This window comes from Chiloscyllium punctatum, chromosome 11 (assembly GCF_047496795.1).
Source record: "Chiloscyllium punctatum isolate Juve2018m chromosome 11, sChiPun1.3, whole genome shotgun sequence".
NCBI classification, from domain to species: domain Eukaryota; kingdom Metazoa; phylum Chordata; class Chondrichthyes; order Orectolobiformes; family Hemiscylliidae; genus Chiloscyllium; species Chiloscyllium punctatum.
Genome location: NC_092749.1, coordinates 100130073 through 100147035, shown reverse-complemented (window position 1 = coordinate 100147035; position 16963 = coordinate 100130073). Strand labels below are relative to the sequence as shown.

At 41.8% G+C, this 16963-nt stretch overlaps 1 protein-coding gene across 3 annotated transcripts in view; it reads right to left on the bottom strand.

Moving 5' to 3' along the window:
- LOC140483265 (ras and Rab interactor 2-like) overlaps positions 1 to 16963 on the bottom strand; it is a 157051-nt gene that overhangs the window by 76099 nt on the left and 63989 nt on the right. For all 3 annotated transcript variants that reach the window (XM_072581406.1, XM_072581408.1, XM_072581407.1), the window contains one exon: positions 10114 to 10169. The gene's annotated coding sequence lies outside the window, so the exon portion shown is untranslated. The remainder of the gene's footprint in view (positions 1 to 10113; positions 10170 to 16963) is intronic.

Here is a 16963-nt window from a genome sequence, read left to right as displayed (position 1 = left end):
TGCAATTAAAAGCCTTAATTCACATCAAAATGCCAGTCTTCAGCAGACCAATCTTACTGGTTCTTACGAAGTTTAATCATGTTGCTCACTTGCCTGGTTCCACCCTAAAAACTTGCATTTTCTTTGGCTTGATCTCTGCAAAGAAATGGCCATCGTCATGCAGGACTCTGACGAAGGTTATGACAATGGATCAAACAAAATGCTTCTAATCTAACCAGGAAGGATAAAGAAACAAGGTGTGTCCAACCAATCTGGATCAGCAAAGAACAATTATGTCTAAGTAAATACCTTCAGAATAAACAATTGACCTTTCACTTAAGCAAATTTAAGGATACATGAATTTTTTTCCTTGCTGAAGGATATTAAACGTCAGCATTGTAAATTAAACACATTCTATTTCAGACAGCTAAACCAATTACAAACCCCAATTTTAACTATAAAACAGAGAGCTAAGAATACTGTGCATTACCCGTGGAAAGAAAACAGTGTGAACATTTCGAGTCCAATGAGCCTTCCTCAGAATGGCATATCTGGTAGAGATGTAGCACTGAATTGAACGCTAAAATAAAACTAAACTGGGGATGCTGGAGATCTGAAACAAACAAAAGCCAGGGGAAGGGTCAGTGAACTAGACATGCTAACTCTGTTTTATCTACCAAGATGCTGCTAGACCTGTTGAGTTTTTCCAGCAATTTCTGTTTTTGCTTGTTTCACAATTTTAACTTTTGCCTTACCAACACTGAAAGCAGCTTGAATTATCCTTTGACTTCCACAGTACACCGTTGTTTAATTATTCATGGGATGTGAGTGTTGCTGACTAGGCTACCATTTATTACCAATCCCTAATCGTTCAGAGGGTAATTAAGAATCAAACCGCATTGCTTTGGGTTGAAACTTGCATGTAGCTCAGATTATCCTTGAAACAAGATATTCAGGAACAAGTTGGGTTTCACAACAATTGATAATGGTTTGGCGGTTATCATTAGAGTTTTAAAGGGAAATTTTTTTTATTGGATTCAATTTTTACCATCTGCCATGTCCCTGGAACATTAGTGTGGGCTACTGGATTACTAATCCAGTGATATTACCACTACACCACCACTTCCCCCAGTCTGCAACAATTTATCTGACTTAGGCTGTTCTTGAATAAAAACCCGAAAGAACTGCGGATGCTGTAAATCAGAACCAAAAACAGAAATTCCTGGAAAAGCTCAGGAGAGCTGGCAGCATCCGTGGAGAGAAGTCAGAGTTAACAGGAAGGGTCACTCGACTTGAAACGTTGACTCTGATTTCTCTCCAGTGATGCTGCCAGATCTGCTGAGCTTTTCCAGCAATTTCTGTTCTGTTTCTGATTTACTGCACCCGCAGTTCTTTTGATTTTTGCTTTAATATCCATACCAGTTGCACTCGGATTAACTGTGAATTAGTGCACAGTTTACATTGAAGGTAACCATTTTATCTGTAAAGGTTTCTCACTTGTGCTTTCAAACTCAAACACAGCTCTGACCTTGTCCTGTCTAAGTGTCGAGTACTTTACCACACAGATAACAATTCAAAGCTCAGCAATTGCTTCGCGTCTCAGCATGCAATTGTCATGATGTTTTTTCAGAGGGACGAATACTGTTATAAGAAACCATCTACGCAAAAGAGAAAGGTACAACTGGCGCAGAAATATGCAACAATACAAAGATTGATGGTAAATACGTGCTAAGTACACAACAGTTATTTCCTGGAACTACAAATCAACAAATCATCACTGAGCCCTGACAAGTATTGTTGGCGTAAGACACTGTGCTCACAGTAATTTCTGGGAACCCATTGTTTGCTCAAAAAGTTTACATGCTGAACAAAACATCTGCTAATTAATAAGCAGGGAAGCAGATTATATAGGTGAATCATAAAAAAAAGTTGCCAGGTGAGTTGCATTTCTAAAGAGAGATCAATTATCTCCACCTGATCCAAGTATTGCCTGCAAGGTCAAAGCAAATTATAAGCTTCACATGAACCCATGCCTTTTTGTGAAATATTAAGTAGAGAATTTGTCATGTTTCAATTACAACTGTTTCATTACAAAGTAAAGATCACCAATATCATTCTGTTGCTTTACGTACTGCACGTAAACAATAAAGGTTTTAGAGAAACAAAATCACAAACTTAGAAAATTATATATAGGCGGCACGGTGGCATAGTGGTTAGCACTGCTGTCTCACAGCGCCAGAGACCCGGGTTCAATTCCCGCCTCAGGCGACTGACTGTGTGGAGTTTGCACATTCTCCCCGTGTCTGCGTGGGTTTTCTCCGGGTGCTCCGGTTTCCTCCCACAATCCAAAAAGTGTGCAGGTCAGGTGAATTGGCCATGCTAAATTGCCCGTAGTGTTAGGTGTAGGGGAATGGGTTGCGGGTCGGTGTGGACTTGTTGGGCCGAAGGGCCTGTTTCCACACTGTAAGTAATCTAATCTAATCAAAAAATGGTAGTCATGACTTGGAAGTGCCGGAGTTGGACTGGGACGTACAAAGTTAAAAATCACACAACGTCCATGTTATAGTCCAACAGGCTTACTTGGAAGCACTAGCTTTTAGAGCGCTGCTGCTTCATCAGGTGGCGCAGTGCTCCAAAAGTTAGTGCTTCCAAATAAACCTGTTGGACCATAACCTGGTGTTGTGAGATTTAGAAAATGGTTTAATTCTACATTTGCCTCAGTGCTGACTTAATTTATAAAAGTTTTCTGCAAATTAGTTCTGCTTTTTTCCATAATGTTTTCTCTTTCATTCATGATCAGACTGCCATATTCATTATTTGAATTTTCATTTCAATCTCATATTTCACATTACATACTCCTTTTCTGTTAGGAAATACTAAATTTCATTACATTTCATGAAACATTTGTGCAATAGGCTGGAATTGGACCCATCATTAAAGTGGTCTCTGATCAGCTGCAAGCCAAGTTCAGCTTCATAATGGTGTGTTTTCAGTAAATGTCTAGAACTCCTAAAATTGACATTCTTAGCAGCAATATTTGACAATTTCCCAAGAACAAGCGCCTTGCTGCAGAGTCATCTATCCCCTTGCTGGAAACTGCTATGGTATACCATCAGTCAGGATCATCCTGTTTCAGCTATAAATATTACAGGAGATTTGCAAATGAACTGAGATATTAGCAGTGTCTGAGAGGCTCAATCCTTTGGAAAGCACTATTAATTACTGTACAAGAAGTCTTCTCAAAGTTACAGGAAAACACTCAAACAGCCCTCAAGGGCACTTCCAGACTGTGTTAGGGTAGACAGTTAGAAGTTCTAACAGTAAATCAAAATCCCAACAAAAAGGATACAATTAATCATGGTGTATAGAAAGCCAATTTTCACTCATTCTCAACTCTTTGGGGTGATAGGTTAGCAAAGCTATAAAAGTATTTCTCAAATCAAGGGAAATAAGCACATTTTAGATTGCTGCTACAAAGTTGTTTTTACAATATGAAAGGCAGCCTGATCTAGAGACTGACAATGTGACCATTACTGGAATTTATCCCAAGCTTTTCTTCAGTCTCAAGTTCATTAACTTTAAGACACATCGGATTATCAATGCTCATGTTTGTTTCAATTCTAATTTAATTAAAAGATTGATATTGCTTAATATTTCCAGGATGAAATGTAATGGAACGTAACAGGACGTCATTCATTCTTTTAAGAAGTTTGAAGATCTTAAAGTTTGAATGAGGTCTTCGTACCTCACTCCTGGACCTTCGGGTGAAGAGGAATGAGAAGTAAGCTCAGTTAAATAAACCCAGATTGTAAGGAGATCTGACAAAGTTGACACTGAGTGGAAGTTGCTTGCCCTGATTGGGAAATATAAAACATCAGGAGACAATCTTAATCATTTAGGCCAGGTATGGGGAGAAATTTCTTTACTCAAAATGTTGTGGAACTCCCTATTTTAGAAATTATGATGCTCCATTATTGAGTATATTTAGAGATGGACACTTTTATTTTGATCTTTACGGAATCAACGGAAGTGAAGCAGTTAAGGCAGGCAGATGATCAGCTTTACTGGATTAGTGGTGCTGGAAGAGCACAGCAGTTCAGGCAGCATCCAATGAGCAGCGAAATCGACGTTTCAGGCAAAATCCCTTCATCAGGAATAATGGCAGTGAGCCTGAAGCGTGGAGAGATAAGCTAGAGGAGGGTGGGGGTGGGGAGAGAGTAGCATAGAGTACAATGGGTGAGTGGGGGAGGAGATGAAGGTGATAGGTCAAGGAGGAGAGGGTGGAGTGGATAGGTGGAAAAGGAGATAGGCAGGTCGGACAAGTCCGGACAAGTCAAGGAGACAGTGGTGGCCAAAAAGAACCCACAACCAGGGATATATTTCCCTCCCAACCCCTTTCCGCCTTCCGCAAAGACCGTTCCCTCCGTGACCGCCTGGTCAGGTCCACACCCCCCTACGACCCATCCTCCCATTCTGGCACTTTCCCCTGCCACCACAGGAACTGTAAAATCTGTGCCCACACCTCCTCCCTCACCTCTATCCAAGGCCCTAAAGGAGCCTTCCACATCCAAACTTTTACCTGCACATCCACTAATATCATTTATTGTATCTGTTGCTCCCGATGTGGTCTCCTCTACATTGGGGAGACTGGGCGACTCCTAGCAGAGCGCTTTAGGGAACATCTCAGAGACACCCGCACCAATCAACCAAACCGCCCTGTGGCCCAACATTTCAACTCCCCCTCCCACTCTGCCAAGGACATGGAGATCCTGGGCCTCCTTCACCGCCGCTCCCTCACCACCAGACGCCTGGAGGAAGAACGCCTCATCTTCCGCCTCGGAACACTTCAACCCCAGGGCATCAATGTGGACTTCAACAGTTTCCTCATTTCCCCTTCCCCCACCTCATCCTAGTTTCAAACTTCCAGCTCAGCACTGTCTCCTTGACTTGTCCGACCTGCCTATCTCCTTTTCCACCTATCCACTCCACCCTCTTCTCCTTGACCTATCACCTTCATCTCCTCCCCCACTCACCCATTGTACTCTATGCTACTCTCTTCCCACCCCCACCCTCCTCTAGCTTATCTCTCCACGCTTCAGGCTCACTGCCTTTATTCCTGATGAAGAGCTTTTGCCTGAAACGTCGATTTCGCTGCTCGTTGGATGCTGCCTGAACTGCTGTTCTTTTCCAGCACCACTAATCCAGTATTTGCTTTCCAGCATCTGCAGTTATTGTTTTTACCAGATGATCACCTTTGTTCGATCTTTATGTGGTCTGCTGCAGCTTGCATTTCCTATTTTTTTTTGTAATACCTTTTTCAGTTTCATCTTCAGAATCAGGTTCAAAGGTTCCTGTTTTGTCTGGCAGGAAGTAATTTAGGGACTTTATCCTGTTGAGCACATCATTCAGACTCTTATCAAGGCCACTTCAAAACAACTTTAATGGAGTGCTGGGCCAGTGGCTCCATGACCTTCATTCATGTCACACAGGTAGGAAATATCAATATAATGGCTCTTTATCCATTTCTTTCTCTTCGTTCTCCTTGCATCTAGGAAATTAGGTAAAACAATCTATTAAACTACCATGCTATCTAGTAAATAGCCACTGTAATACAAGCTGTTGATAAGGCCACCTTTGGGGTACTGCATACAATTCTGGTCACCGTACTGCAGGAAGTAGGTTAATAAACTGGAAAGGGTGCAAAAATGATTTACAAGAACGTTATTGAGACTGGAAGGTTTCAGTTTTAAGGAGAGGCTGGATAGGCTTTGACCTTTTTTCCCTGGAGCGGAGATGGTTGAGGGGTGACCTTATAGAGATTTATAAAATCACAAGGGGCACAGATAACGTGAATAGCCATGACCTTTATCCCAGGATAGGGTGGTCTAAAACTACCGTGGATTTACAGTGAGTGGGGAAAACATTTAAAAAGGGATCGGAGGGGCAACCTTTTCACATGAATGGCGCACATATGGAACGAGCTGCCAGAGGAAGTGGTAGAGGCAGGTATAATTCCAACATTCAAAAGACATTTGGGCAGGTACATGGATAGGAAAGGCTTAGAGTCCAAATGCAGGCAAATGGGACAAGTTTAGTAAAACTAGTCAGCCTGGGTGAGTTGTTTTCGGGAGTTAGGGAGGAAATTGCAGGGACCCTAGCAGAAATATTTGCATCATTTATAAACCCAGGTGAAGTACCAGAGGAGTGGAGGGTGGCTAATATTGTGCCATCATTTAAGTAAGGCTGTAAGAAGTCTGGAAACTATAGACCTGTGAGTCTGACGTTGGTGGTGGGTAGATTGTTGGAGGTGATTTTATATGCATTTGGAGAGGCAAAGATTGATTAGAGATAGTCAGCATAGTTTTGTGCAAGTAAAATAGTGTCTCACATACTTGAGTTTTTTTAATGAAGTAAACAAAAAGATTGATGAGGGCAGAGCAGTTGATGTTGTTTACTTTGACTTTAGTAAAACCTTTGACAAGGTTCCACATGGGGGACTAATTAGTAAAAGTAGATCACACGGGATTCAGGGTGAACTTTCCAATTAGATACAAAATTGGTTTTATGGTAGGAGACAGAGGGTGGTGGTGGAGGGTTGTCTTTTAGACTGGAGGCCTGTGACCAGCAATGTTCCACAGGGATTGGTGCTGCGTCCACTTTTCCATGTCCTTTATATAAGTGATTTGGGTGAGAATAAACGAGGCATGATTAATAAATTTTCGGATGACACCAACATTGGTGGTATAGTGGACAGTGAAGAAGGTTGTCGGAGATTAGAATCATACAGTCGTAGAGATGTACAGCACGGAAGCAGACCCTTCGGTTCAACCTGTCAATGTCAACCAGATATCCCAACCTAATCTAGTCCCATCTGTCAGCACCCGGCCCATATCCCTCCAAACCCTTCTTATTCATATACCCATCCAAATGCCTCTTAAATGTTGCAATTGTACCAGCCTCCACCACTTCCTCTGGCAGCTCATTCCATACGCGTACCACACTCTGCATGACGAAGTTGCTCCTTAGGTCTCTTTTATATCTTTCCCCTCTCACCCTAAACCTATGCCCTCTTGTTCTGGACTCCCCCACCCGAGGGAAAAGACTCTGTCTATTTATCCTATCCATACCCCTCAATTTTGTAAACCTCTATACGGTTTATAGATACCTCTTCAGCCTCCAACGCTCAAGGGAAAACAACTTGAAACTGACTTCGGCAATGCTTTACAATAGACAAAGCAAGCTAAACACATGAAAATATGTATTTTCCTCTAGTTTCATAAGCTGAGGCTAGGCAATCCACAGAACTGCCCACCGCTGCAACGACATGGACTCCCACGCAACCCTCCCAACCTCCAACACGACCAGAGTCACAAGACAATTAAATTAGATGTTGATCAATTGGGTCAATGGGCTGAGGAGTGGCAGATCGAGTTTTAGATAAATGAGAGGCATTGCATTTTGAGAATACAAACAAGGACAGGACTCACAATTAGGTAATGTTGTAGAACAGAGACACCTAGGGGTTCAGGTACATAGTTCTTTGAAGGCAGCATGGTTAAGAAAGCATTGCCTTTATTTCTCGGATCTTTGAATAAAAGAGTTGGAACATCATGCTGAGGTGGTACTGGATATTGATGAGGCCTGTTATGGAATACTGTGTCCAGTTCTAGTTGCATTGTTATAGGAAGGATATCACTGGATTCAGAAAAGATTTACCAGGATGTTGCCAAGAATAGAATTTGAGATATAAAAATCGACTGGAAAGACTGGGACTTTTTTCACTGGAGTGGAGGAGGTTAAGGCATGACCTTATGGTTTATAAAATCATGAGGAGCATAGGTAGGATGAATGACAAGGGTCTTTTCTCTAGGGTGGGGGAGCTCAAAACTAGGGGGCATATTTTTAAGGTGAAAGAAGAAGGATTTTAAAATGACAAAGGACCACTTTTTCTTTACAAAGTGATTTGTGAGTGGAATGAACTGCCAGAAAAAGTGGTGGATGCAGGTACGGTTGCAAAATTGAAAAGATATTTCGATAAGTTCACGAATAGGAAAGGTTTGGAGGGATATGGCTGGCAGGTGGGTCTACTTTGGTTTGCAATTCTGGTTGGTGGGGACTGGTTGAATTGAAGTGTCTGTTTTCGCGCTGTATGACTCTATAATTGACCAAGCAAACTTCTTCAGCTTGTTGCTACTAGGGAGGAAAATAATATTGAACTAATGAAATCAGTTGTTACAAATAGAGTCACATTCACCGTTGCATCTGATACAAATGTAGCAACAACCAGTTCAAAGTAACAAGCATTCAATAACTTTATTCCTTATTGAGAAAGTTAATCCTGTGCTCAATTAAAAAAAACACATTGTGACATTTAAACAATATACTATTCCCTGAGAAAGTTGGCAATAGTTTTTGTGCATCTTTATCATCCACTCTCTATTTTTACATGTACCAGAAGACTTGCCACGTTGCAATTTGCCCTAACATTCATAAAGCTAAAGTTTTGTATAAGATGCCAAAAGGAACCACGACAAATTTCTAGGATAGTAATTTATACATATCTTATATCTTTTTGGTCGTACTTATCTGGTATTAAAGTCGAGAGATTGAGTTATTTGTTTATAACTAAGAAACTGGCATGGGAATAAAAGGAGACAAACTTGAGAAGATGTAATTTTCAACTCACATCCCATAGCTCAATTTAAGTGCACACCCATGACACTTGGAATGGTTTAAATGTGTCACGGATTTTGCAGACTCACGCACCAGGCCTACAGCACTTTTGATTTGAAGAACACAAAACAAAACAGTGGCCGTATCACACAGAATGTATGAACCAAATTCACTTATTACGAAATATGGCAATGTTTCCAGCTGACAGTAAAAACAGCTGGATATTGAGCCAGACATGATGGTTAACTTTTGCTATTTGCAACTACACCCATGTTTTTCAAAAGCCATGCACTAAACTGAAAAGAATTATGCAAGCTGTGTATTAACCAATGACGAAAAGCAACCAGTTCTCTGCACCACATTCGTTCTACCGAGAAAAATAATGTTTCAACTCCAAGGGTTCTCACACCAAGATCTATAGCCTAGAAAATACTTGGTACACCAAACACCAAAATACTTAATTTGCTCATGCCACAACTTTCTGATCACCGTTTTAATGAAGGCATTAACTCGTTTAAAAAGGGTCAAGAAAAATGTGGTGCTGGAAAAGAACAGCAGGTCAGGCAGCATCCGAGGAGCAGGAGGATCAACATTTCGGGCAGAGGCCCTTCATCAGCAATAAGCCCACATTCCTGATGAAGGGCTTATGCTCGAAACGTCGACTCTCCTGTTCCTCAGATGATGCCTGACTGACTGTGCTTTTCTAGCGCTATACTTTTTGACCCTGACCTCCAGCATCTGCAATCCTCACTTTCTTCTAGGTGTTTAAAAAGGATCTTGTCATATTCTTAAATTAACCGACAGTATTAAGTGCCTCCTTTAACACGGTCAAATCTAGGCTTATACCACTAAATGCTGAAGCAGCAAAATCATACCATAAACTAATAATGCTTTAAAGCAAATGACTACATAATAAAGCTGATTTACCTGCAGGTGCTGTATTCATTGGCCAGTGCAAATGCACTACATAGGTCTGTGTGTTTCTCATACCTGATCAACATTTGTGCTATTCCAGTCCAATGGTGCCAGTGGACAAAGTCAGAAGTCACATGACACCAGGTTATAGCCCGAAAGATTCATTTTAAATCATGAGGGAGCAACGCTCCGAAAGCTTGTCAGGACACCTGATGAGGGAGCAGTGCTCTGAAAGCTTGCGATTTCAATTAAACCTGTTGGACTATAACCTGGTGTCACATGACTTCTGAGCTAGTCCAATTCTAATGCAAGTTAACAGCTCAATTTTTTTTACATTTTATTTACAGCATTGAAACAGGCCATTTTATCTAATAGGTCTCCGCTGGTGTTTATGCTCTACATGAGCTTGCTTTCATCTTTCTCTGCATGTATTCAACAATTAGGAAGTTGTTATTTTAACATTGAGGGGCTCTGAATGTGCAGCAGCTTGTGTGTTCATGTTGTAGGACTTCAATAAGATGTAAACCAGCAGAAAATTGCACTTACCTGTATTTACGTTTCATCCACTGCAGACAGCTACACCATTAGGAGTCACGGTGTCACTAAGATTTAAAAAAATAAGAAAATGATTAGAAATGAACAAAAATTAAAAAGAAATCCTCAAGACAGATTAACTAATAGTCAAAGCATTCACTATAACTCATTTTGACATTTTTCATAAGATATTAAATGTGGAGAAATTAAATTGTAGTTCATTGTTTGCCATATGAGAACAGACAGTCAAATTCAAAATGCAGATGGCATTTTACCTTTGGGTACCCATTATCCTGGGTGACACTGAAATGCTGGACAAAACTTAAAAAGTAGTCCCAATCAGCACTTTGAATATATCTAGCAAAATCTTATTCAAATAGTGCTTTACTAAGCTTGCAAAGTACTCCAATATTAAAATAACTTATTCCTTGCACAATGTTGCATTCACTCTAACCTTTAACTCTATATCTCAATAAATTCCCAGTTGAATCTCAGCCTCAATCCATACAGTACAATAAGTATTGATGATACTGAAGGTATTCCTGATGAAGGGCTTTTGCCCGAAACGTCGATTTTACTGCTCCTCGGATGCTGCCTGAACTGCTATGCTTTTCCAGCACCACTCTAACCTAAACTCTGGTTTCCAGCATCTGCAGTCATTGTTTTTACCCTGATACTGAAGCCATTAATTATATCAATGGTTACTTCACCCTACAACCATTGGTGTGGCACTTTTGAAAACAATGTGAATGTGCCAGTTAAGTTCAGACATTACAAGGTTTATAATAATAAGAGGAACTAGAACAGGTAATATCAGCTTAAGTATCATCAGACTCTAGGAATAACTCTACAGTGAAAATACTAACTTCCATTTAGTGACTTTTATATCATAAAACATTACAAGACATATGACAAACCGTTAAAAGGGGTTCAACAGCCACAACTTACTTTGGTTTACATTATTACAACCATAGTTCCAGCAAGTTCAATGTAATCCTTCGGATACTTGTGTCTACTTGCAGTACCACATCATGATCAAGCCAAACTCAAATTAATTTGTATAATAATATATAAAGTATTTCATTACTGACTATTATAGTAAATATAAAAGAATTTTTAAAAAGTTACTGCAACATTTCTGGTAAAGCCTGGCAAAAAAATGAGGAAACCTTGCATATGCAATTAATAAACTGCTTTGAATGTTTAGTCAGCCTTCCGTTGATCAGAGTTAATGTAAATCAACCTCTTATGAATAACAGCAAAACAAAATACTAACAGTGGACTGATTAGCAGAGCCAACGGTCTAAACACACTTACCTAAAAGAAGCCCTGGACAATGTTTTAAACACGATACAAGAAGTGCAACAGAAATAGCATTCTGCACCATGCAGAGACTGTTGCAGAAACAGAGTAAAGGGCGTCCTTTTTCCTGTGGGCTGCTGTCCAGGTTCTCACAGCAAGCCTCTCAGCTGGGCCAGCCAATAGGACAAAAATTACTTCTGCAGGAATCACTAGTAATGAGGTAATTTAAAAGGAAAGTTGGGTCCCCTATCAAACAACTTTCCTTTGCCAATGCACTTCTGTTTGGGATCCAAGTGTTATTTATTTCCAGGCTACTGGTTAATAGCTCACTTGAGAATTCTAGCACTACAGAAATAGGTTCCACAACATGCTTATCCAGTCCCTTCCAGACATATATATTTAACCATGCTTACTATCCTATTTGACAAAATTGTCAAGGTGACCCAGTGCTCTAGGCTGTAATTGTCACAAAGCAGTTGAGCAGGTTCAAGTCGTCCATCTGATTTACTTTTACTCCTATCTTTACACCTGCTTTTACAATAGCCATGGTGGGATCAGAGGCATGTTGGTGCAGACGACTGAGTCACAGAGATGATGGAACCTAAGCTTCATCCCAATGGTCAAACAGATTCAGAATTTCAGTAATGGCTCTTGGTTCAGTACAGGAAAGAAACCGAGATGTAAAAAGCAAAAGAAACATTTGGTCTTTTATTCTCACAGCGGTACCAAATGGCTGGCTCTTGGAAACTCGGTAAACCTCTGGGAACCAGACATTCTCATTTCTTGTCTAAAGCCACCAAGTGGTCATGGCAGAACATCAAAAAATTAATGCAAAAGCCCAAAAGGAACAATTTTCACTTTATAGTCAATGCACTTTCAAGTGGCAGATGCAGTTTAATTTAGATAAATGCGAGGTGCTGCATTTTGGGAAAGTAAATCTTAGCGCAATTTATACACTTAACGGTATGATCAAAGAGACCTTGGAGTGCAAGTTCATAGCTCTTGAAAGTAGAGTTTCAGGTAGATAAAATAGTGAAGGTGGTGTTTGGTATCCTCTCCTTTATTGGTCAGAGTATTGAGTACAGGAATTGGAAGGTCATGTTGCAGATGTACAGGACATTGGGTAGGCCACTTTTGGAATTATGCGTGCAATTCTGGTCTCCCTCCTATCAGAAGGATGTTGTGAAATTTGAAAGGGTTCAGAAAAGATTTACAAGGATGTTGCCAGGGCTGGAGGGTTTGAGCAAAAGAGAGAGGCTGAACAGGCTGGAGCTGTTTTCTCTAGAGCATCAGAGGCTGAGGGGTGCCCTTACAGAGGTTTATAAAATCCTGAGGGGCATGGATAGGATAAATAGACGAAGTCTTTTCCCTGGGGTGGGGTAGTCCAAAACTAGAGGGCATAGGTTTAGGGTGAGAGGGGAAAGATATAAGAGACCTAAGGGGCAATGTTTTCATGCAGAGGGTGGTGCATGTGTGGAATAGGCCGCCAGAGGAAGTGATGGAGACTGGTACAATTTCAACATTTAAAAGGTGTTTGGAATGGTATATGTATAGCAAGACTTTGGAGGGATATGGGCTGGGTGCTGGCAGTGAGACTAGATTGGATTGGGATATCTGGTCGAGTTGGACCGAAGGGTCTGTTTCCATGCTGTACGTCTCTATGACTCTGACTCTGAAGAGAGGTTCAACAATCTACTGGAATTAATAACATTACCTCACCCTAACTGGTGTTATCTTTGGAAATAATATAAGACGAGATGAATGTCAAATACAAACGTCAAATGGACCTAGAATAACTCTCAAAAGGATGCGGATTTGACATTTATTTTTCCAAATCACCTTTGAGTGACAATCCATTTTTAAAATGATAAAAACACCTTGTCTGAAGGAAACCTCCATTCCCACATATAGGATGCTGCCTGGATTACAATTATGAGCTACAATAAGTGGCTAGAAAAATTCGGGTTGTTTTCTTGAGTGGTGTTGGATGAGGGGAAACCTAATAGAAGTCTATAATAAATTATGAGATGCACAGGTTGGGTTGATGGTCAGAATCTTTTTCCCAGCCTTGAAACATCTAATATTAGGGGGCATGCATTTAAGGTGAGGGGGCAAAGTTCAAAGGAGACATGAAGGACAAATCATTTTTTTACGCAGAGTGTAATAGGAGTCTGGACCGCACTGCCAGGGGCGGTGGTGGAGGCAGATACAATAAGGATGTTTAAGAGACTTTTAGATAAGCACATGAATATGCAAGCGATGGAGGGTTATGGACCTGGGGCGGTTAGAAGGGATTAGTTTAATTTTGCATCATGGCTGGCACAACATCATGGGCCGAATGGCCTGTTCCTGTACTTTACTGTTCTATGTTCTATATGGTCCTGGGTAGACAAGTAGTTGAGAAAGTTGCCCACTTATCATTGCTCTCTCACCTCTGTATCAGAGGGTTATGGATTCAGGTTCCCCTCCAAGACTTGTACACAAAAGTCAAGGCTGACACTCTAGTCAGACTGTCATAGGCTTTTCAGGTAAGATATTCAAAGTGGCTGCCTGCTCACGGAGATGGAAGAGATGCTAAGACAACACTTCAAAGAGGGAATGAACCCCAGATGTCCTGAACAATATTTATCCCTCAAATCCACACCACACTTTACTGTTTGCAGGAACTTGTTGAGCTCAAACTGGTTGCTGCACTTCCTATACTGTTACAGTGACCACATTCAGAAAGTACTTACTTGGCTGTGTAATGCTCTGTGATGTCTGATGGTTGAGAAAAGCATGATATAAAAATGCAAATTTCTTAGATAAACTGAAAGTTCTCTCTCTTCCCAACTCTTTCATGCAGTAGGAAATCCAAACTGGAAATAATTTTCCCAGTGCGTAGGAGTGGAAAGTTGGATGAACCGTGCAATCTGACACTTCTTCAGAAGCGTAGCAATTATACATGAAATTGGAAAGGGGAATGGCAAACTGAAATAAAAAAGTCACGCAAACCAAGGCACAGCTTTGATGTTCAGTCTGTGCAAAGTGATTTCTGCAAAAGCAGTGGTTAGGACACTGCGATTGGCCTCAGTGTCCCTATACAAGAGCAGGTTGTGTGGTGGGGGTGCGGCAGGTGCTGCACAATTCAAAAACACTCCAGATCAGGGCTTTGAATTCATCCAGTGAGATCTAGTTAAAATACTTTACTCAGCTTGCAATATACTCCAATATTAATTCATTACATACACAAAGTCATACTCACTCTAACTTCTAATATCACATCTCAATAAATGACCTGTTGGATCTCTGCTTCAGTTTATCATAGAATCCCTACAGTTTGCAAACTGGCCATTCAGCTTATCGAGTCTACACTGCTCCTCTAACAGCTTATGCCAGAAACATTGACTCTCCTGCTCCTCAGATGCTGCCTGGCCTGCTGTGCTTTTCCAGCAACACACTTTTCGACTCTGATCTCCAGCGTCTGCAGTCCTCACTTTCCCCTCCAAATAGCCTCCCATCCAGACCCAACCCTCACCCTATCCCTGTAGCCCTTCATTTCCCATGGTTAATCCACCTATTCTGGACATCCCTGGAGACTGTGGGCAATTTAGCATGGCCAATCCATGGAACCTGCACACCTTTGGACTGAGAGAGGAAGCCAACGCACCTAGAGGAAACCCATGCAGGCATGGGGAGACTGCACGTAGTCGCTCGAGGCTGAAATCAAACCAGGGTCCCTGGTGCTGTGAGACAGCAGTGCTAATCACTAAGCCACCATACCGGCTCACAAAGAGGCCATTCAGCCCATTGAGTCTACATTGACTGAAACAACTGCACAGTGGCCACAGTCCTGTCACCAAGTCTCCCTTTATTAAATTATGCACTGTACACTGGCTGTGGCCAGCTGCTCAGAGTCAGTCCCCTGAATTGAGGGGATTCTAAATCCCCTGTTTTTTTTTGTTTATACTTGTTTTTCTTTTTTTTCCAAAATCACCCCACACTACCTCCCGACAGCAGTAGTGCTTACTTTTCCCCAGCACCCATCCCCTGTTAATATTGGTCATCCAGGGTATCCTGATTGGCCCAAGTTAACAAACCTAATCAAGGATCTTGTAGTCAACAAGATCCACCTGGTTCCAATCACTACACCACCCTCCGAAGAAATCTTACCCAAACCCTATCCCTGTAACCCTGTATTTCCTATGGCTAAGTCACCTAGCCTGCATATCCCTGGACACTATGGGCAACATAGCATGGCCAATCCACCTGACTTGCACACCTTCGGACTGTGGGAGGGAACTAGAAGGGTAGGTCTTGCCTTACAAGTCTTATTGAATTCTTCGAGGAGGTGACCAAGCATGTGGATGAGGGTAGAGCAGTGGATGTAGTGTACATGGATTTTAGTAAGGCATTTGATAAGGTTCCCCATGGTAGGCTTATGCAGAAAGTCAGGAGGCATGGGATAGAGGGAAATTTGGCCAATTGGATAGAAAACTGGCTAACCGGTCGAAGGCAGAGAGTGGTGGTAGATGGTAAATATTCAGCCTGGAGCCCAGTTACAAGTGGAGTTCCGCAGGGATCGGTTCTGGGTCCTCTGCTGTTTGTAATTTTTATTAATGACTTAGATGAGGGAGTCGAAGGGTGGGTCAGTAAATTTGCAGATGATACGAAGATAGGTGGAGTTGTGGACAGTGAGGAGGGCTGTTGTCGGCTGCAGAGGGACTTAGATATGATGCAGAGCTGGGCTGAGGAGTGGCAGATGGAGTTCAACCCTGCCAAGTGTGAGGTTGTCCATTTTGGAAGAACACATAAGAATGCGGAATACAGGGTTAATGGTAGGGTTCTTAGTCAGGTGGAGGAACAGAGGGATCTTGGGGTCTATGTACATAGATCTTTGAAGGTTGCCACTCAGGTGGATAGAGTTTGTAAGAAGGCCTATGGAGTATTATCGTTCATTAGCAGAGGGATTGAATTCAAGAGTCGTGAAGTGATGTTGCAGCTGTACAGGACTTTGGTTAGGCCACAGTTGGAGTACTGTGTGCAGTTCTGGTCGCCTCACTTTAGGAAAGATGTGGAAGCTTTGGAGAGGGTGCAGAGAAGATTTACCAGGATGTTGCCTGGAATGGAGAGTAGGTCGTACGAGGATAGGTTGAGAGTTCTTGGCCTTTTCTCGTTGGAACGGCGAAGGATGAGGGGTGACTTGATAGAGGTTTATAAGATGATCAGAGGAATAGATAGAGTAGACAGTCAGAATCTTTTTCCCCGGGTACAACAGAGTGTTACAAGGGGACATAAATTTAAGGTGAAGGGTGGAAGGTATAGGGGAGATGTCAGGGGTGGGTTCTTTACCCAGAGAGTGGTGGGGGCATGGAATGCGCTGCCCGTGGGAGTGGTAGAGTCAGAATCATTGGCGACCTTTAAGCGGCATTTGGATAGGTACATGGATGGGTGCTTAATCTAGGTTAGAAGTTCGGCACAACATCGTGGGCCGAAGGGCCTGTTCTGTGCTGTATTGTTCTATGTTCTATGTTCTAGAGCACCCGGAAGAAACAGATGCCGACAGGGGGAGAATATGTAT